This window comes from Gobius niger (assembly GCF_951799975.1).
Source record: "Gobius niger genome assembly, chromosome: 5".
NCBI lineage: Eukaryota > Metazoa > Chordata > Actinopteri > Gobiiformes > Gobiidae > Gobius > Gobius niger.
The window spans coordinates 30124111-30145890 of NC_136856.1; the positions used below are offsets into that span (position 1 = coordinate 30124111).

General features: G+C 41.1%; 1 protein-coding gene and 1 long non-coding RNA gene across 3 annotated transcripts in view; both read right to left on the reverse strand.

Annotated features, from left to right (window-relative positions):
• Positions 1 to 16698, reverse strand: part of LOC306963695 — a 221374-nt gene extending 204676 nt beyond the window's left edge. The window contains exon 1 of the long non-coding RNA XR_013792920.1: positions 16623 to 16698. This is a non-coding gene — a long non-coding RNA (uncharacterized lncRNA). The remainder of the gene's footprint in view (positions 1 to 16622) is intronic.
• lingo2 (leucine rich repeat and Ig domain containing 2) overlaps positions 1 to 21780 on the reverse strand; it is a 536443-nt gene that overhangs the window by 159497 nt on the left and 355166 nt on the right. The gene's annotated exons all lie outside the window — the stretch shown is intronic.

Sequence of the window (21780 nt, forward strand, 5' to 3'; positions counted from 1 at the left end):
TCCTGGAAAGTTGCAAGGCCGGTCGGATGCGCAACCAAACTCGTTAGCATTCCGGACACTCTTTAGGGGGAGCTGTCAGAGCGCTCTCCCTTCTGCCTTTGAGGGGAGACGAGGAGCCGCGGACGAGCCGAACTTCACTTTGGAATTATCTAAACGCGAGATCTCTCTGTCTTGAAAGGCCTATTCCGGAACACGGGCCGGCTCGGATAGAATTGCTCAGGCGGGGGAAGAAAGGCGGTAGTGCCAGAGAGTTACAACTCTGCCTTTTTAGGGAGAGAGAGTTGAGTGAAGTCCAGGAGTGAAGTGTTCAAATGTTGCGTGGTGCTTAACTGCCGGAAGTAAAAATTTCTATTTAAAATCTCTAGACTTTCAGGACAAACATGTATATTAATGGTTTAAAACAATGAAGAAAGCTAAGCTGCTATAAAAAAGACATTTTCTCATTGACGATTCATCCAAAACTGAAACAGCCACATGAATAGCTTGTTCCCCTCTGTCGGCAGAGTCATACAAACTGTATAACTGTAAACTCTATAATCAGACTCATGAACACTAAGTAACTCTAAAATCAGACCTATGAGCACTAAATAACTCTGCCATCAGACTCACGAGCACTAAGTAACTCTATAATCAGACTCATGAACACTAAAAAACTCTATAATCAGACTCATACAAACTGTATAACTGTAAACTCTATAATCAGACTCATGGACACTAAATAACTCTATAATCAGACTCATGAACACTAAATAACTCTAAAATCAGACTCATGAACACTAAATAACTCTATAATCAGACTCATGAGCACTAAAAAACTCTATAATCAGACTCATACAAACTGTATAACTGTAAACTCTATAATCAGACTCATGAGCACTAAATAACTCTATAATCAGACTCAGGAACACTAAATAACTCTGCCATCAGACTCATGAGCACTAAATAACTCTATAATCAGACTCATGAACACTAAATAACTCTATAATCAGACTCATGAACACTAAATAACTCTGCCATCAGACTCACGAGCACTAAGTAACTCTATAATCAGACTCATGAACACTAAAAAACTCTATAATCAGACTCATACAAACTGTATAACTGTAAACTCTATAATCAGACTCATGGACACTAAATAACTCTATAATCAGACTCATGAACACTAAATAACTCTAAAATCAGACTCATGAACACTAAATAACTCTATAATCAGACTCATGAGCACTAAAAAACTCTATAATCAGACTCATACAAACTGTATAACTGTAAACTCTATAATCAGACTCATGAGCACTAAATAACTCTATAATCAGACTCAGGAACACTAAATAACTCTGCCATCAGACTCATGAGCACTAAATAACTCTATAATCAGACTCATGAACACTAAATAACTCTATAATCAGACTCATGAACACTAAATAACTCTATAATCAGACTCATGAACACTAAATAACTCTATAATCAGACTCAGGAACACTAAATAACTCTGCCATCAGACTCATGAGCACTAAATAACTCTATAATCAGACTCATGAACACTAAATAACTCTATAATCAGACTCATGAACAGTAAATAACTTTATAATCAGACTCATGAAACACTAAATAACTCTGCCATCAGACTCATGAGCACTAAATAACTCTATAATCAGACTCATGAACACTAAATAACTCTATAATCAGACTCATGAACACTAAATAACTCTATAATCAGACTCAGGAACACTAAATAACTCTGCCATCAGACTCATGAGCACTAAATAACTCTATAATCAGACTCATGAACACTAAATAACTCTATAATCAGACTCATGAACAGTAAATAACTCTATAATCAGACTCATGAACACTAAATAACTCTATAATCAGACTCATGAACACTAAATAACTCTATAATCAGACTCATGAACACTAAATAACTCTATAATCAGACTCATGAAACACTAAATAACTTTATAATCAGACTCATGAACAGTAAATAACTTTATAATCAGACTCATGAAACACTAAATAACTCTATAATCAGACTCATGAACACTAAATAACTTTATAATCAGACTCATGAAACACTAAATAACTTTATAATCAGACTCATGAACACTAAATAACTTTATAATCAGACTCATGAACACTAAATAACTTTATAATCAGACTCATGAACACTGAATAACTCTATAATTAGACCCATGAACACAAAATAATCCTGCTGTCAGACTCATGAACACTAAGTAACCCTATAATCAGACTCATGAACACTAAATAACTCTATAATCAGACTCATGAACACTAAATAACTCTATAATCAGACTCATGAACACTAAATAACTTTATAATCAGACTCATGAACACTAAGTAACTCTATAATCAGACTCATGAACACTAAATAACTCTATAATCAGACTCATGAACACTAAGTAACTCTATATTCAGACTCATGAACACTAAATAACTCTATAATCAGACTCATGAACACTAAGTAACTCTATAATCAGACTCATGAACACTAAATAACTCTATAATCAGACTCATGAACACTAAATAACTCTATAATCAGACTCATGAACACTGAATAACTCTATAATTAGACCCATGAACACAAAATAATCCTGCTGTCAGACTCATGAACACTAAATAACTCTATAATCAGACTCATGAACACTAAGTAACTCTATATTCAGACTCATGAACACTAAATAACTCTATAATCAGACTCATGAACACTAAATAACTCTATAATCAGACTCATGAACACTAAATAACTCTATAATCAGACTCATGAACACTAAAAAACTCTATAATCAGACTCATGAACACTGAATAACTCTATAATTAGACCCATGAACACAAAATAATCCTGCTGTCAGACTCATGAACACTAAATAACTCTATAATCAGACTCATGAACACTAAATAACTCTATAATCAGACTCATGAACACTCGATAACTCTATAATCAGACTCATGAACACTAAATAACCCTATAATCAGACTCATGAACACTTGATAACTCTATAATCAGACTCATGAACACTTGATAACTCTATAATCAGACTCATGAACACTAAATAACTCTATAATCAGACTCATGAACACTAAATAACTCTATAATCAGACTCATGGACACTAAATAACCGTATAATCAGACTCATGAACACTAAATAACTCTATAATCAGACTCATGAACACTAAATAACTCTATAATCAGACTCATGAACACTAAATAACTCTATAATCAGACTCATGAACACTAAATAACTCTATAATCAGACTCATGAGCACTAAATAACTCTATAATCAGACTCATGAACACTAAATAACTCTATAATCAGACTCATGAGCACTAAATAACTCTATAATCAGACTCATGATTACTAAATAACTCTATAATTAGGCTCATGAACACTAAATAACTCTATAATCAGACTCATGAACACTAAATAACTCTATAATCAGACTCATGAACACTAAATAACTCTATAATCAGACTCATGAACACTAAATAACTCTATAATCAGACCCATGAACACTAAGTAACTCTATAATCAGACTCATGAACACTAAATAACTCTATAATCAGACTCATGAGCACTAAATAACTCTATAATCAGACCCATGAACACTAAATAACTCTATAATCAGACTCATGAACACTAAATAACTCTATAATCAGACTCATGAGCACTAAATAACTCTATAATCAGACTCATGAACACTAAATAACTCTATAATCAGACTCATGATTACTAAATAACTCTATAATTAGGCTCATGAACACTAAATAACTCTATAATCAGACTCATGAACACTAAATAACTCTATAATCAGACTCATGAACACTAAATAACTCTATAATCAGACTCATGAACACTAAATAACTCTATAATCAGACCCATGAACACTAAGTAACTCTATAATCAGACCCATGAACACTAAGTAACTCTATAATCAGACCCATGAACACTAAGTAACTCTATAATCAGACCCATGAACACTAAGTAACTCTATAATCAGACTCATGAACACTAAGTAACTCTATAATCAGACTCATGGACACTAAATAACTCTATAATTAGGCTCATGAACACTAAATAACTCCATAATCAGACTCATGAACACTAAATAACTCTATAATTAGGCTCATGAACACTAACTAACTCTATAATCAGACTCATGAACACTGAATAACTCTATAATCAGACTCATGAAGACAAAATAACTCTATAATCAGACTCATGAACACTAAGTAACTCTATAATCAGACCCATGAACACTAAGTAACTCTATAATCAGACTCATGAACACTAAGTAACTCTATAATCAGACTCATGGACACTAAATAACTCTATAATTAGGCTCATGAACACTAAGTAACTCGGCCGTCAGACTCATGAACACTAAATAACTCTATAATCAGACTCATGAACACTAAATAACTCTATAATCAGACTCATGAACACTAAAGAACTCTATAATCAGACTCATGAACACTAAATAACTGCCATCACACTCATGAACACTAAATAACTCTATAATTAGGCTCATTAACACTAAATAACTCATCGACATCAACGCTTAGGTGCCCAAAAGCAGCCCCCAGTTGGAATCAACACAATTTAAACCGCTATTGATGCTATAAGTGATAACGCTATACTGGAACTAGCACTACCACTACAACTGCGAATTCAACCACCGCAAACATTAGTCATCTTTCAATTGAAACTTGGTCACACAGCAAAGCCCCTATACAGCCCCGACACTGTGGAAGCTTTCTTGTGCTGAAGGTGCCTTCTATGTGCACGGCCTAATCTGGAGTCGCCATCTGAGCCGGGCCGATGGAAGCGTGGCCGCTGGACTCAAACAGTTGTGGGAGATTGGCAGGGGACTAAAACGAGTCCCCGATGCCCTTAAAGACGACAGGAGGGACAAGGAAGAATCGACCGCGAAGACAGGTTTCACGAAAAATGGTGAGCATAGGCTAACGTCTACCATTACAGTTCAAAATTATAGTGGACATATCATCCTATTTCACTCAAAGCCGCCAGCAGTGGGATGCTGCAGATCGGCATCGGTGTAATACGGCTGAGAATGTGTCTCTCTTCTCCTGTTCCTGTTAAATGCATTATGTACTGTGAATTTTGCTGTGGACAATTATGGCCACGGCCTTTAGGGGCGGCACTCAGACCGTTTTATCACATTTGCAGCTATTTGCGGGGAAAAAATATTCAAGATTCCAAGACTCAAAGATGTTATTTGTCAATTCATTTCACAATGAATCGAAATAGTTCATTCTCCCGTCCTGGTTGTGGAGCAGGGGGTTTGGGAGTAAGGGGTGGAAGCACAGGGAGGGCAGGGAAGGGAGGGAGTTCAGCTTCTTGATAGCCTGGTGTATGAAACTGTTCTTCAGTCGACTGGAACTGGCCCGTGGATTCCGCAGTCTCCTACCTTTATTTCATTTATTTTATTTATTTGACAGGGACATGTACAGGAGCATTAATCAGCATATGAAAAGATGCTTTGTACCAGACTTTAGCTCTTGGAGCTAATTTCCATCTTCATTCCCCGAGACAGACAAATACAAAACACTACAAAAAGCATGAAAAATACAGTTCACAATATTTACAGACAGTATTTACATTTATATACAAATTTTAAAAAAGTACATTTTATTAAAAGGAAAACGTGTTCCTCTATAGTCTATGCCCACCCCTACCCTTCTCAGATGTCAAATTTAGTTGTTGCTGTTGTTGTTTTCTTTAATGCTGACATGTTTGATTTCCCAGAAAATGTTGTTTCACACCCATGCAAAATCGTTTTAAGTTTTAAGTTTTTGCATAATTTTAGTGCAGATGGAATTTTGTTCCATTCAGAGATAGTTTTAAAAGAAAATGCTGATTGTCCTAATGCTGTTTTTCGTTTTGGTATGGTACATTGGCCATTGACTGTTGACCTTGTTGTTCTGACCATCTGATCAGATGTTAATTGGACAAACTTTTTTAGTGGTGGAGGTGCCACATTATTATAATAGTAATTTTAGATTGGCTGATTTAACTATATATTCGAAATTGAGCATTTTATATTTGACAATGATGATACTGTCGCGATTTCCTATCTAGAATCCTAAGTGCTTGTTTATAAAGAGATTCTAAAGGTTTAATTGTGGATTTGTTGGCTTGTGACCAGCATGATACACCATAGAGTAAGTGAGGTAATATCTTTGCATTGAAGTACTTTTTAGCTCCTTGTATTGTCAATGAATTAAACAGATTATATTTTATTGTATGGCATACCTTTTTGATGTGTGTCTTAAAGCTTAGTTTCGAGTCTAAAATGATGCCAAAGGCATTACCTTGAACAGATGAGGCCGCATTATGACGTCTACAGCGTATGTACAGCACTGATGCGAGAAACTATTAGCATGAACATTTTAAAATGAAACGAATGCGAATAAACTCACACTGTTTGCCGAGAGAAATTGCGATTTGAGGAACACATTATTCATTTTTGGGCAATGAAAAAAAACGTGTAATTGAAACTTTTTCCCCCATTTATCTAAATCCACCTGACAAACAGTGTGATGAAGTCCATTCCGAGCGTTTTTCATCTGTCCGAGTTAATAAGCTGAATCTTATCTGCGCTGAGTGATTAAAGTTGAATGACTCTTCTCCGGGGAGTGACAACATTATGTGAGGAATACTTCCACCCTATGAATAATTCAAATACAGTTATCTGACTTTTGATCGGGCCCACTTCTCTCCTTCCCACGCGGACGACTTCGAAATCAGTCTGTTCGCTCTGGTGTTGATACAGCAATGAGTTTAATTAGGGAAAATGCAGCGCTTTCGAGTACAAAGGTGGGAACGTAAATTAACAAGTCAGACGCCACATTACGATAACACATCTGAGGAAGGAAACAGGATTCGCAAGTCACCCGTGGAGGTGACTTGCGATGCCTGGGTCTTGTTGCCGGGGTCTTGTTGAAGAGAGAGAGAGCGGTGTGGCAGATGACGGGCGGATCGGTGCAGGTTTCGGACTGTTGTGATGAAAAGGGAAAGCGTCGTTTTACGTGAGATTTTGGTCATGAGCGGAAAAAAACGCGATCCAGGACACAAAATGAGCTTCCACTGTCAAATGAATGAGCGCTCCCTTTGAGATAAGGTGAGGAGCTCAGTCACCCAGGAGGAGCTCGGAGTAGAGGTGCTGCTCCTCCATGTCGGGATGAACCACCATTATCGTCGTTATTATTCTTCAATATGGGGATACCGGATTTAGGTTTTGTTGGAATAGAGATGCAGTGTCGGAACAAAAAAAGCTGCACGCCTTATCACCAGTGTTAATTTCATCGACTAAAATATTTAGTCTTAATTTTAGTCAAAGTGTTATTTTTGACGACTAAAATTGGACTAAAACTAAATTAAAAGATTTTCATGAGACTAAAACTATGACTAAAATGTCCAGATATTTTAGTCGACTAAAATAAGACTAAATAAAAATGAAAAGTAGCGACTAAAATCATCCAAACTTCTATTGACCGTCTGAAAGAGCCTCAGATCATGTAAATTCCCTGGCAAAGGATCAGCTCTGAGCTTTATCATGTGGAGCAGCTCCATGAAGCAGAAGAAGATTAAATATGATTATAATGAATATTATCAATGCAAAGTCGACTAAATTAGTCTTAAATTTAGTCGACTAAAACTAGACTAAAATTGAAGATATTTTTTTGACTAAAACTAGACTAAAATCGAATTACATTTTTGTCAAAAGACTAAGTATAAAACTAAAATAAACTATGTTGTCAAAATTAACACTGCTTATCACTAAGATCTTATATCGCTGATGGGAGAGAGCGACCACTGCGCAAAGCCGTCTCCAGCACAAAGACTCTCAATAGGGTGAACATCTGGACTCTGTGGCGGCCAATCCATGTGTGAAAACGGGTCGCCAGTGGAACAGTGGGCAGCAGCAGTGCTGCACCCAGGGACCCATCTCCAGATGTGGAGCCAGGCTAGTGGTCAGAAATGACTGGAGGATTCACCTATTGAACATGTTTTTTAGTGGTAGGGAAATCCAGAGTACCCAGAGGAAACCTATGCAGACATGTGGAGAACATGCAAACTCCACACAATCGAACCCGGGACCTTCTTGCTGAAGCATAGCATTAATCATTGATCAGAACAGTTAGTTACATCCAGGTGGACACTTCTTTTTGGGTCAGGCAGTGTATTAACTAAATGCGTGATGGCCGAAGTATTTCCTTGGACAAATTTTAATTATACTCTACACATTGATGTCTAATGTCTGTGTAGGCTCTCAGTCGTACAGGCGTCCATCTTCAATGAAGGTTCTTGAAGAGAACTACTCTGTAGTTGAAGTGTCGCATCTCATCCAAAAGGCGAAACATTGACGAAGCCTTTTGGATGAGAGGCGAAACGTTCGACACTAAACTACAGAGTACTGACTCAAGAATCTACGCATTGCGGCATGAACTGTATAGGAAACATATCCGTGACTGTTCCTAGCCAATCAGGAAACTTGCTACAACTGAAGAAACAGCTTCTTTGTGAGTCATTGCTATAGGGATTCCAAAAGCCTTAAAACATGAATCTCCAACCAGTAGTGCTCTAGCCCTTTATTGATAACTCGCCAAAGGCTTTCTACATTTCTTCATGCATAAGTCACATTTTAGAGGAATTTTCATTTTGTTCTGAACATTTAAACAGAATCTGCAAACCAATCAAGTATATAAAGGAAAGTCTGTTGATTTTGTTATGTAAAAGAAGCTCAGGGTTAGCCCAACTATCACTTCATGAAATATTTCAGAGTACTGAGTAGTTCAAGATCAAACAGGCTCTAGACCCAAGGCACTTGCGCAAGGAGGCTGATGATATTTAAAGGTATCTATCTCTTGAGAACCTTGTTTTGTTAAAAAGGTGAAGTTAGGACTTGTACCTTGTTATAAGAATACAAAGAAAGGAAACAGAAATACCAAAACACAAGTCTTAAGTCCCTAAATCAAAAGAAAATGAAATGTTGGAGCTGCTGGAACATTGGGACGAGCCATTAGAGCCATCACTGAATGCTGACAACCATTTCTCACACATCACTGCTGGTTTTCCTAAATACTGTACTGTGTGCACCATGAACCTGACACACATGTGGATATCAGCGCGTGGCGGCTAAATGCAGATATTTTGAGCGCGAGCTCTGTTGCTGCGGCTGACGTTGACGTACTGCCGTAAGATGGATCGCAGCTAATTCGAGGCGAAGGGTAAATTAGTGCCGCCAGGGAAGTGATGCACCCGCATGCTATGGTGGAAATTAAAGGTCCCTATATTACACTGTATCTAAGTTTTGTAGAACCTATATTGGTATTTCACGTTTTATGACTGATATGACAGGCTTACAGGCAAATGATTCCTTAGTTTTATGGAATAAGGAGTATTCAATCATGGCTTTAGAAACCAGGGTGTTAAAAGTTGGCACGAGTAATTTAGCGCTAATTTCCTGATTGCAAAAAATGCCTGGACTCCACTGGCAAAAAGGGATGTGAAGCTAAATTATAATAACTAATAAAATACTCGATTCAAACAAATCGGGGACACTGCTGGCAAACACAAGCAGCATTTGTAGGAACAGACTGAAACAGCAAAAGGCATTTAAATAATTTCCATGCGTCCATCTCCTTCATTAAAACTGTTTTTTTGTTCCTATACTCACTGAAAATCAAGCCACAAACCCATTGCTAGCTGCTTGTTTGGCAAACAGGGAATGCGCGTCCTGCTTTAGAGTAAATCACCTCGCTTCTCAAAGTCCATCTGTGATTCAAAGTGGCACGTCTTGTCTGGCGGGACCGAGCCGCGCGGCGACGGCGTCTGAATTGGTGATGAAACGGGCATTAATACCTGGGGACCGTTTTAATGAGCGCGCTGGCGGAATCCGCAAAAACGGGACTGACGGGGACTCGTGTTGGCGGATGTGGTGCTCTCAATGCTTTTGTCATTAACACCGGCTGCAGTCAAAGTCCTGTCTAATGGCTTATGCGAGCTCCAGCGCCGCTCTGATTCACAGTATAAGTTCTGGACTGGGCTGATGTTTGAATTGGCTCTTCATGCATTTTTCACCTCGGGGGCCGTGAATCTGCTCTTCTATATTTAAGCTGAGCTAACAAGATGTTGGCTCGAGGTTTAGTCTCAGATTTCAATGGCGCTTCTTGTATTTGGGAATAGTTGGGACAGTATGTGAGGAACTAAACTAAACCTAGTGAGATAAAACACCCGGCACTCAATTCAATATACATAAACAACAATTGATCACTGTTCCCTTTGCAAACACCCAAAAACAAAAACCTGGGGTAACTTAAACTTGTTCAAAAGTTGAGTTTTAGTCATGGTTTTCTCCAAATGAATACCACTATAGCCGTATTCTGGTCCTGATTTTGTAATTAAACAGTTTTAAAGGCCCTGTAACCGCTTTAGCTTGGGTGCAGTGTCAGATTCTGACCACAAGAGCTCAGGGGAAGCGTCTGTGAATAGAAGCAAAAAAACGTCCTCAACTCAACCAACCCAGTCCAGTCGACAATTTAAGCATCATCACGACAAATGGGAAAAGAAACATGTCAATTCTAAACTGTTAGTTGTAGTAGTCTTTACTTTCCTGACACATTTTTAACATTAGTTCCTCAGAGGAATGACAACTAGCTGCAGGTTCATGGTAAAACAGCTTTGTAATTCGAAGCATGGCATTTTTCCCAACAAATGTCTGCTGTTACAATAAAGTAAAGGACAAAATGGGCCAGATCTTGTGGTTCATAGCGCAGGCTGTAGAGAAGACGAGTACGCAGACGGGTGGCGCTCCTTGCAATCTTCAGTGTCATACCTGGCGCAAAAAGTGGGCAGGACAGGAGGGGGGGACAGACTCGCATTGCGATGTTGTGGTGCCGCCCCCTCCCCATGCTTTCCCCAGACCTGCGGAAGGCGGTGGGTAGCGGGGGGGGTTCTCTTGTAAACGCGTTACATGCGTGATGCAACGCGCAATGTTTAGTAAAGATTAAAGAAATAAAACTGTCCCTCCGCTGATGCAGCCACTCGCTGCAGATCCAAGACGAGCGGGCGGGGACAGAGAGGCAGCAGCCTCGCGTTGGACACCGTTCGAATGCGCAAAGTTACGAAATGTACAGGATTTAACTGATCAGAAACTGTCATATCGGCTGCGGAGGAGTTACAGAGTTATGTAGCAGTTGCAAGAAAACTGTAGCGTATTGGAACATTTGCGCTACAGCTGCAGGATTCTTGGAGCGGCTGAATTGGAAAAGAAAAAAAAAGTTGCTCTGCTCCCTGAGCTGTTGCTACACAAGGAGCATCATCAGGAGGTAAAGATTGACACACGATGGAAATGTCACCTTAAAACTCAGATCAGACGTGGTGTTGAGGCACTTGAAGGCATGTGTGGTTTATTTATGGAATACTGTTGTTTTGGTGTTGTGTTGTGGTGTTGATCTACTGTAGAAAGTAAGCCGTGTATCCTACGCTCGAACAGACTTTTAAAGGCAATTTCGCTTTTGTTTTCAATTTGACATCGATTCTAAGGAAGAAGACAAGGCAGTGGGATGTAAAGAGGAACATAATGTGAAGGTTGCCATAGAAGAGTAGTGCTGCTTGTAATGAACCACGCCTCAGTCGGCCTCTTTTTCTTAAATAACGCCCTCTCCCTTGCAGCGCAGCCTTTGTGGCGCAAAACCGGCGCCACATGCAAGATCGCGCGTGTACCACGTTGCGTTTAGAGTTGCGCACGGACTGCGCCAGTCACAAGATCTGGCCCAATAAGTCTTATTCCACTACTTTAGGGGCCTATATAAGTATAAGTACCATAATGATATGTTCGAAAGGGAATCCATGGCAGCTTTGCAGACTCCTCTTACCCTGCTCTGACAGAGCATGTTCCTAAAAAGGACATAAGGGCGGGATCTTCACTGTAGACTTGGCCCTCGTGGAGTGTGCAGTTCGATCGTAGCTCTAATGCTAACAGTCTGTCAATAAAAGTCCGGCCCTCATTAGTAGACAAGATTTCTAAAATGTACCTTACAAAAACCAGACTGGTTTCTTTAATTGCAAGTAACCCAGCGTTATTACAGGAGCAATATCTAGCTGTAGAAAGTAAAAAAAAAAAAATAGAAACTAGGCTTTACAGTTTACAGTTAAGGGGCCCGATCTTGTGCATCAAAACGGAGACGATAGCATGACATTTTGCGCTCAGTAGGAGCCACTTTGTGATCTTGCCACTCCAGACTTAGCGCATTTAAGTGGGAGGAAACACAGATTTTCCTCCAACCAGATCGACTCCGCGTCCAGGAGAGTGGTTGTGTGGGGCGAACATGTGCTTTTGTTTTGCTTCGCGTTCACGCCAAGCGCGGGCCGATCCGCGCCACAGCGGACGCTGTAGCTCTTTTTCTCTCGAGACGTGAACATCGTTTAGCTCACGATGGGGTAAATAAAGTTTTTAATTTGACCTGTGAGAGTCTAAGGCTTAAGACAGAACGCAAGACAGCGCAATGTAAACGAGGAAGTGAATGTCAGCCGTGTTTCCATCAGTGCAGTCGCCTCCTCTTGTGACGCCCCCTCACAGGTGGCGGAGGCGAATGGCACATACAGTGCCGCCACTCCGAAAATAATTCGCCAAGAGCCTGCGCCGCCCCGTGCGCCGCCACAAGATCTGGCCCAATGTGTGCTAAGTGCAATGCTATCTAATGGAAAATGATATACTAGCTTGCTTTGCCGCCCATATATGGAGGTACTGTAGAAATGGCGGACAATGTCGGCTCCTACTGTCGTGGTCATGAAGCAGTGCGACCAGTAGCCATAGGTTTTGATTTATTTCAATGAATCTTTTAATAATTTAAAGGCACGAAGTTGTTTACACAAATATTGCAACAATAATGTTATCGCCATATTCAAGACAGTTATGGAAGATCTGCAATAATTACTCGTCTATACCTGAGTTAGTCTTGGTTTAGTGCTGGTTTAGTCCCCATTTCCCCAGCAAACTAATTCATTAAAATTGGTTGTCTGTTGTTGCAGATAAGAATTTTCTATTTTGTGGAGAACTGACTCTGGATCCAAACTGTTGCAGTAACCGGCCCCTGTGGCAGTAGTTCAGTTGGTATCACACGCATCCATTCCCCCAAATGTGGACGATTCAATCTCCTGATTGGTGATTGGAAATGCCGTTCTCCATCAGCAGTGGCAACAGGAGAAGCCCAGTAATAAACAAGTCACCTGTGTCTTCGTACAATTTTCAATCTAAGATGTTACATTGTCAATAGGTTGGAATCACATCGCATCACAACAACCTTGAGAGGAGTTGTGCTGCTAAGAATTCTATTGTGGTAGCTATGGTAACCATTAAAATGCTGACTTTTTCAATTGGTTTATTTAACCAGGAAAGTGGAGAGGAGGAATCTCCCTCGATGAGATGATTGATGGCTAATGCTAATAGCTATAGGAAAAATACACTGAGAAAGCTATGAAAGGACGAAAACCTCTCATGGGAATCACAACTTTTTCACTCTCTTTAGCCGTTTTCTGAAGGATAAACATATTTATCACACACCAATAAAGTCAAGCCAAAATCGGGTCCATATGGATGTTTTTTAACAGCACTCGTTAGCATCTCTTCGCTACCATTAGCATTCGTAGCATGTAGCGAGCATAACTTCATGGTCAGCATTTAAGTATTTATGGGCTGTTGAACCACTTTACTCCTCTCCATGTCTCTGTATCTTTATTTAGTAGAAAAATATATTCAGCATTTGTTAAAGTATTCGTGGAGAAATGGGAGAAAGTTCTTTATTTTTTTCTCTTCTTTGTTTTACCCCCTCTGGCTGCTTCGAAAATGACCATATATGGGCAATTGCAAAGATGCTGTCTGTATCATGTGCCCCATTTTGGCTGGAAAACTACTGTATGTTGCCCTTCTTTCCCACCGTCTTCCCGTATTAGTTTTAGAATGTCTCCATTGTGAGATCAATAGAGGCTTATCTTATCATATAGCCCGTAAATTTCCCGTATTATAATCAAATATTTAAAAACCATTCCTCTGCCTCTCCAAACTGAAGGCTGTCACTGACGAACTGCCACTTGCAGAAGCCTGAGTGGCAGTTGTCCTGAAGTTGCACAGCTGTCAAGTCTCCCGTTTTGGCCGGGAAACGACCATATTTTCAACCGTCTTGGAGCTTGATTGGGGCTGGTGGGACGGCTCGCAGCGGGCACCAGAAAATTTTCCCGCAGTTTCAAATCCAAAACTTGACAGGTGTGCCGTATCTATTCCAGAATGCCTTGAACTCAACCTATAAAACAGAACATGTATTGTCATGCTGTACGAAAGGTAAGTTATAAAAGTATGAAATATTGTAAGTGTAATTGAATTTCACAAATAACCATGTTCTCACAATTTTCTCACTGGTGTCTCTTGTTCCTCCTGTCTTACCACATTAACTCAATAACTAGGAGATGTTGAAATCTTCAGTGTCTAACCAAATGAACTCTGAATGTTTGACTAGTAACACAAGCAGACACAATGAACTTTAAGAAGCTCAACACCATCTCCTGTACCCGGGGACTGCCCTCTCCGGCATCCTCGTCCTTGTGACCGCTTGCAAACATAACTCGTACACGTGTAGCTTGATGTTTCACACCCGCCCCGACAATCCCAACCGCGGCCTGCCTTCCCGGAGAACACACACTGCTGCTTACTGTCAAGACGCGAGGAGCCGGCGTAGCACATGAAACCAACAAGACAGCACTACCTGATCCCTATTCTCCAGTGAGCGCTCCCACTGCTAGCACACGGAGCGCTGCCTTCCACACCAATGAGCACGGGGAGCAGCCGAAGAGCGCGCACACTCACACACACACACACACACACACACACACACCTTTCTGGAAGGACTCTGTCGGCCAAATCAGGTCGAACTCCGGTCGCAACGTTAGCGGCGGCAGCGCAGGCTAACAAGAGTGGAGCCGCGGCGAGGAAGCCCGGATTACGGGTTAGGCCGGCGAACTTTGGGGAGCTAACCATGGGTATTCTCTGTGATAAAGTTGGTTCAGCGCCGGATCGAGGGGAAAGGCAGAGACGAGCTGTGTGGTAAAGGGGGGGGGGGGGGGGGGGGATTTGACATGTGCAAGCATATCAAAGCTGATGTAATAGGGTCGTACAATGTGACAAATGAATGCAATACCGTCCAGAATATTGCATAATGACATTGCAATATTTTACAGAACCGTTTCAACGAAGGACGTCCAAAACCAAAACCATGACTCCAACTCATCTAGCTCTCACATTAATTTATGGGCATGTTTTAGAAGAAATTTAGGCCAAACAACAGGAAGGTAGCTTAACCAGGAAGGCAAAAAAGAAGTGTCACCCTGAATTTAACTGCTCTGATCGGTTCCATGCCATTGGTCCAACAACCCATTATTCCGACGTCTCATTATTCCGAAGATTTACCATTGAGCAGAGGTGCCATAAGTCCGCCATCTCTAACCCAGTTGTGTTGTGGATTAGAGAACCATATACAACCACTGGCCCTAACCTTAAGGTCAGTGGACTCTTGCCCGAACCTAATTTTATCTTTCTACCCCTACTCAATGGGACATTTTCGGAATAATGAGACGTTGCATTAATGGGTTGTCGGACTAATGGGCCGACCCCGTTCGGACCTGGGGTTGCTGCAGTTGGTCAGATCTAGGCTCAGCAACACTATGTGCCCAGAGAATGAGATCCACTGATGACCTGGACACCCTGAACTACCCGGTTATTCCATCTGTGGGGTTCCTCTTCCTTGATGGTAAAGGCATATTCTGAGATAACAATGCCAGGATTCATGGTGCTCACGTTGTGAAAGTGTGGCTCAGGCAGCATGAGACATCACATGGATTGGCCACTACAGAGTCCAGTCTTTACCCCATTGAGAATCTTTGGGATGTGTTGGAGAAGGCTTCGCGCAGTGGTCACATTCTTTCATCACCGGTACAAGAACGTTGTGAAAAATGTACGCAACACTTGGTATTTTGGACATTGCAGAAGTTTATTGAAATGAGGCTACTGCGAATGAGTGCTGTAATCAAAGCTAAAAGCGGTCAGACGAAATATGAGTGTGACCTCAACGTTTAAGTTTTGGTCAGGCAGTGTAACATATGTGACCCGTCGCGAGAACAAGAGACACAAGTCGGAAGCCCAAGTTTCGAGGAAAAAAAAGAATTGATGATTTTCGCTTTGTTGCACAATTGTTCAGTTGAAGCCACGAAGAAGCCTCTACATGTTTAAGCTGCAGTATTGGTATATTTAAAAGCGTAAACTTGTAGGTTCAAACTGGCTTGATTTGGGAGATGTTGGAGCCTTGATAGCAAAGCAGCGACAGCGGGACAGAGACGCTGCTTTGCTTCCCAGACAGGACACCACTTTGGCCACGCAGCTTCAGCGTTTAAAAAAGCTTCCTCATCTCCTGTTTTCCTTTTGTTGTTTGGGGAGGAGGCACCGCTGCTTTGGTTTGCGTTGTTGACACATCCTTTAGCGAACAAATGCCACGCAAAAAAGGCAGCTTTGTTTGTGTGTTTGAGTGAGTGAACTCTGAAACCCCACACACATGACACGACAGGGGGAGCTATACAGCGGAATAGCTTTTCTAAATGAGATGTAAATGAGGCCTATTGTCCCTCCGAGAGAGGTGAGAACAGCCCAAAGGTTTAGAGGCCGATTCCTCTCTTTGACATATTTCCATTTCTTAAATTCATACTTGCCACATCTTCTCCAAATATGATCAGATTTCCATGTGTTACTCATTGTTGGAAACTTTGGAGACTACACAGACTACACATTCACAAGCTATGTCCCGCTCAAAATGCCCCAAAACCGGGTCACATATGCAGGTCGGAGCTAGGAACGAATGGCCAGCCTTTGGAATCGCTTAACTAAAGGTTGTAAAGAAGGTCACACAATATTTTAAATTCCTCCCAGTACTTTGAGTGGCCCATTCTTTCCCCGCCTCACACTGAGACAAACCAACTTCTTCTCCAAAAGAAAAGAATAAAAGAAAGATTTTGAAATTGCCTGGAAAAAATATTCAAAGCGCTGAGCCGGAGCCGACATGAAAAGCCGGTTATTTCTATTGGAATCAATGGCCGGAAAACGCAATCCATGAAGTGTTAGATTTTCAAATATGTTCCCCAACTCGCGCGACTTTCTGCCGGCGCCGTTGCCAGTGTTGCATAATGCATTGCAGTAGCCTAGTTTAAGAAATGCAAATCGGGGGGCCCCGGCTTGATGGAACCCGTTGGAGTTGATGGAATGCGTCCCGATGAAATATTTGTGCTGCCCGCGCCGTTTATTGATGTGGAGCGTGCGGCTGGGGATAGGTAAAGGAGGAGAGCGGGAGATCAGACGGCCGCGGACATAAAAGAGCCGAGAGTGGGTCTATCGGTGTCGCGGCAGGCGCTTCGGGGGACGCACCCACTTACCGGAGTTAAACAAGGGCTGACGCAGGTGCCGCCATGGAAAGTTCAAACACTGTAAGGCCAGACATCGCAGGTGAATGGGAGGAAATAACATAATCATTTGGGGATTTCGAATTGAAACTGTTGCTGTGCATTACTGATACAAATTCAAGTTAATAAAAATATATTGCAAGCAAATTGTCAAAATTGCCTAAACTTTCAGCGACTAAATCTAAACAATGGACAGATCCAGGCTTAAATTCATGGTCCTGTACTGTTATATATAGTTCAAGGTTTACACAGGTAGCAACAAGCCAAATGTAAGGCTTTTTAATTCCCCAAAACTATCATTTTAAAGCCAAATGCAAAAATGTGAGCATATTTCACTTTTGAAGATTTGCAAGCATTCCATCAAATTGTAATTGTAAAAGAAAATACTGCAGTTGAGTGTTTTTGACACACACTTTTCCCCTAACATTAGGCTCTCTAATCACTTTACAGCACTGTTTCTCAAACTTTTTCAGCCCAAGGAGATTAGATATTACAATATCCTCCTATAAAAACCTTCAAAAACACTGTCCAAGTCCAAGACCGGAAAGCGTGGAGTCCGTAGGAGCTACCAAAGTGTTGTTGCAGTTGCAAGAGTGTAAAGACAAACATCATTTTGAGAAAACGACACTATAGAAAACACTATACCTGATTTTCTTTCAAGAATCTGTGAGGAAAACACCGTGCATCTGATCCTGTCTTTACTGTATCTGCTGCTGTCTCCAAGAAAGTAAAAGACCGTACTTGGACTACAACGTCATCTCGGTCGCCTTTCGTGCTACCCGTGGATACCAAACATGTCAGTCTTTGTGGATGACTAACCGTGGGAAACCGGCCAGTGCGTTGCGATGTTGTGGTCATTCCCAGAAAACGCTCTCATAACGTCATCAAATAAGCATCGCAAAAGGGTGAGTTTTGCCTTTTTTTTTTTTCTTTACTCTGACACTAAAACCAAGATGTAATGGGAGAAAACGAACTAAAAAGCCCATCATTGACCACTGCATGAAAAATCGATGTTTTCACCTGCCGTGTCTCGCCTTAAAATACTTTTGTATTGTCGTAGATTGTTTGGAGCCGTTGACCTTTCGGATTTGTGGAAGAACGAACCACTATCGCCTAAAACAGCTCCTGAAAGGCCCTGTCATGATCCGGGAATCGAACCAGGCGAAAGACTAATTCGGCATCTTGAGTCACGCGGCAGCCTCTGGAATGGATGCAGACTCTTTGTAAGTAAAATGCGCCGCCAAAGAGACAAATAGAGAAACTCCATCTAAAACAAAATACCCCAGGAGCAGCGGCTGACTTTAATAAGGCGTGAAGTGTAGCTGCCATTTTGAATAGATGGGTTAGAGGCAGAAACTAATAACCAAGAAGTGAAAGTCAAGCAACACCGCGGCAATGTTATAACTCCTAATGTAAAAAGAGAAAAAAAACGTGCAGGAGGCTTGATGAATCAACTCGACACATTCCAATTTCTCGGAGATGGGATCGCTTTTTAATGATCTCTTTGATGAATTGGGCATGAAAATAGGACTTTGTAACAAGAACAATTCGAGGCGCACGAGCTTTGCAAAGGAAGGTAGTTCACAAATTTGGAGACGTCTCTCTCACGGCCAAAGCAGCCACTACTGTAAAGGGCCCGTCTCACCGGCCTGGAGACTCACCTCACCTCCAGGGGACGTCTCAGAGACATCTCCGTGACCAGCCGCAACTCGAGCCTCCAACTGTAGAGTAACAAAACCACAGCTGACCACAAGCAAAGATCCTAGTCTTTGGCAAATGATACTTTTTAAAATCTACAATCGCACAGTATCTCCAAGGCAGATAAACTAGTTGTTGTTCCAAATAATTTTAGTCCAAGGCAGGTAAAATACCAGCCACATCCAGTTTGTACTCGTCACCTTAGTTGAACCTTGTTTCTGTGGTTACAGTGGCTTTTTGCACCGAGCTGTTCCCCGCACTTTGCATTGTGCTCCAGCATGTGTGAAAAGCATTTTGCCTGTATTTTAAGCGTCCTCGTGCTTTTATGTGGTAGGACCAAAAAAAACACGTCGACGGTAGGTGACTTTTGTGATTCCTAAGCCTGGTCGAATATTAACAGAGTAACGACAACAAACGGATTGGTTTCTGCTCTGGAAATGTAGTAGTCCAGCGCTGAGTCAGCACTTTTCCAGGCAATGTGATTCTATAATGCTGTTTGGATTCACACATGGCCACTAGGGGGCGTTTTCACAGCGATGTAAACACCTCGAACCCCTGTTTTCTTTTTTGTTAATTGAGGCTCGTGGGAAGCACTGCTGAGAGTTTAGGGTGACTGCCTGTCCCTCTGTTGCAGTGGTTCTCAACTGGTGGGCCAGGACCCAAAAGTGGGTCACGGAAGTGTTTTCAGTGGGCCTTGAGCCTGTCACAGAAAACATTTATTTTTAATACATATTTACAGAAAAAATATACAAACAGGATTATTGAGTCTTACTGTTATCTGGGGTTTTTAAATCATCTTTTCAGCTTTTTTGGCTTATTTCTTGCTGAAAAGACAATATTTTATACATTGTTACGCACTGCACAGCCATTTCATCCTTTGTGCCCCCGATCCCACCCATTTTGATAATGTCCCACTGCTTCAATAAAGTTACATTTAGTTAGAGAATGACGCATTATCTGCCAGGGCCCTGTATTATATACTTGCTTCAAATCAGCATTAAATCCAAATTTTGTATTTTTTTATGCCAAAAAAAAAAGTAAAATAAAAATATATACATGAAGTATAATCCAAAGCACAGTCAGCTGTATGTTTTGAAGACATTTTCCAGATTCATTTGGTCCAATTTTTTTGGCCAATTTGTCAAAAATTCTAATTTTATTAAATTTCAATTTTTTTTAATTAAATGCTAACTTCATAGATTTATTGCATTTGAGGCATAAAAACCCAACAACATAATATTGTATACAATGTATAATATTGTGTCCTAACTCCTGTTTCTAAGGAGACGCTTCACTGCTGCTCTTTCTGTAATTGAAGTTTTACATTCTCATGTCGGTCCCTCCATGTCCCCCGGCATCACATGGGACATGGAGGGACCGACACTTTCACTACTATTGGAGAATAGAGTAATCACAATCATAAAAAACTTTTACTTTCTATTTTTAGGTGAAGAGACATGTAACTTTGGGAATCGTGTTTTCTTATTTTATGCATAGCTTCAGAATAATATAGGAATTACACCTATCTGTGCAGGTCTTTATCGACATCTGTCTCACCCCCTCCATGTCCATCCGAGCAGTGCCTTGCAAAGTATGAATCAATCCACGCCTGCCCCCCCCTGATCTCCTGCGGTAAGGTGCCAGCGACGGTCCGACTTCAGATACGACCAGGCGCGATGATCGACCCACTCTTACAATCCATCACATCTTGTTTGCCGCTGACTTCGTTGCGCCGCGCTCGCTTCCCTCTCGGTCGATCACTTTACTACAGGTAGAGTACCGCGGCGCCTGCCTATCAATATTTGTAGAAAGACATCGGGACGCGTTACCAATCAATGCCTTTAATGTTTTATTGCGCAGGCCGCTACTCGCATCAGAGCGAACGCACCCGGAGGGTTCTCGTTCGACAAACCGGCCCAAAGAAACAGCCACACAATGGAAATGAGTATTGAATTTTATTACTGTAAGAAATGTCAAATTAAATTAACAATAACTTCCTGGCAAAGCGAATCTGTGCAGGATCCTGGAAAGCAAAAATTCATGCTACATTCCCAGAATGTATTGCTAGTAACAGTATGTTGCTTTACCTTGTGTTTCTGATCTTTAAACTCCCAAGAGCTTGTTAATTTTAAATGGTAAACACAATCCTAACATCTGGATTCTTCATGTAAAAGTGTTAGCTTTCAGGGAGCAGAGCGATCCGGCGTTTGAAGTAATAGCCTTCATCATGCTAATTGTTTTTAGCCTACATCTGGGTTTGCTATCACTCATATCGGAGAAGCGGCGTTCGATCCTAACGTGTGCAGACACTTAGAAAGCCGGCTAGTCCGGGAGACATTTCAGAATTCGCTAGCCTGCTCCACCCTTTGTTTTCCTATAGCCATTAGCATTAGCCATCAAACATGGCAAAGTATGTACAATCCAGATGTTTTCAGCCGTTGTCAACCATCGACCACATTTAGATGACGTCAAAGCTTAGTTGGAAATCATTATTGAACGTGGAGACCTTTGGAGATATTACTTACTTACTTACAAATTAGCATCT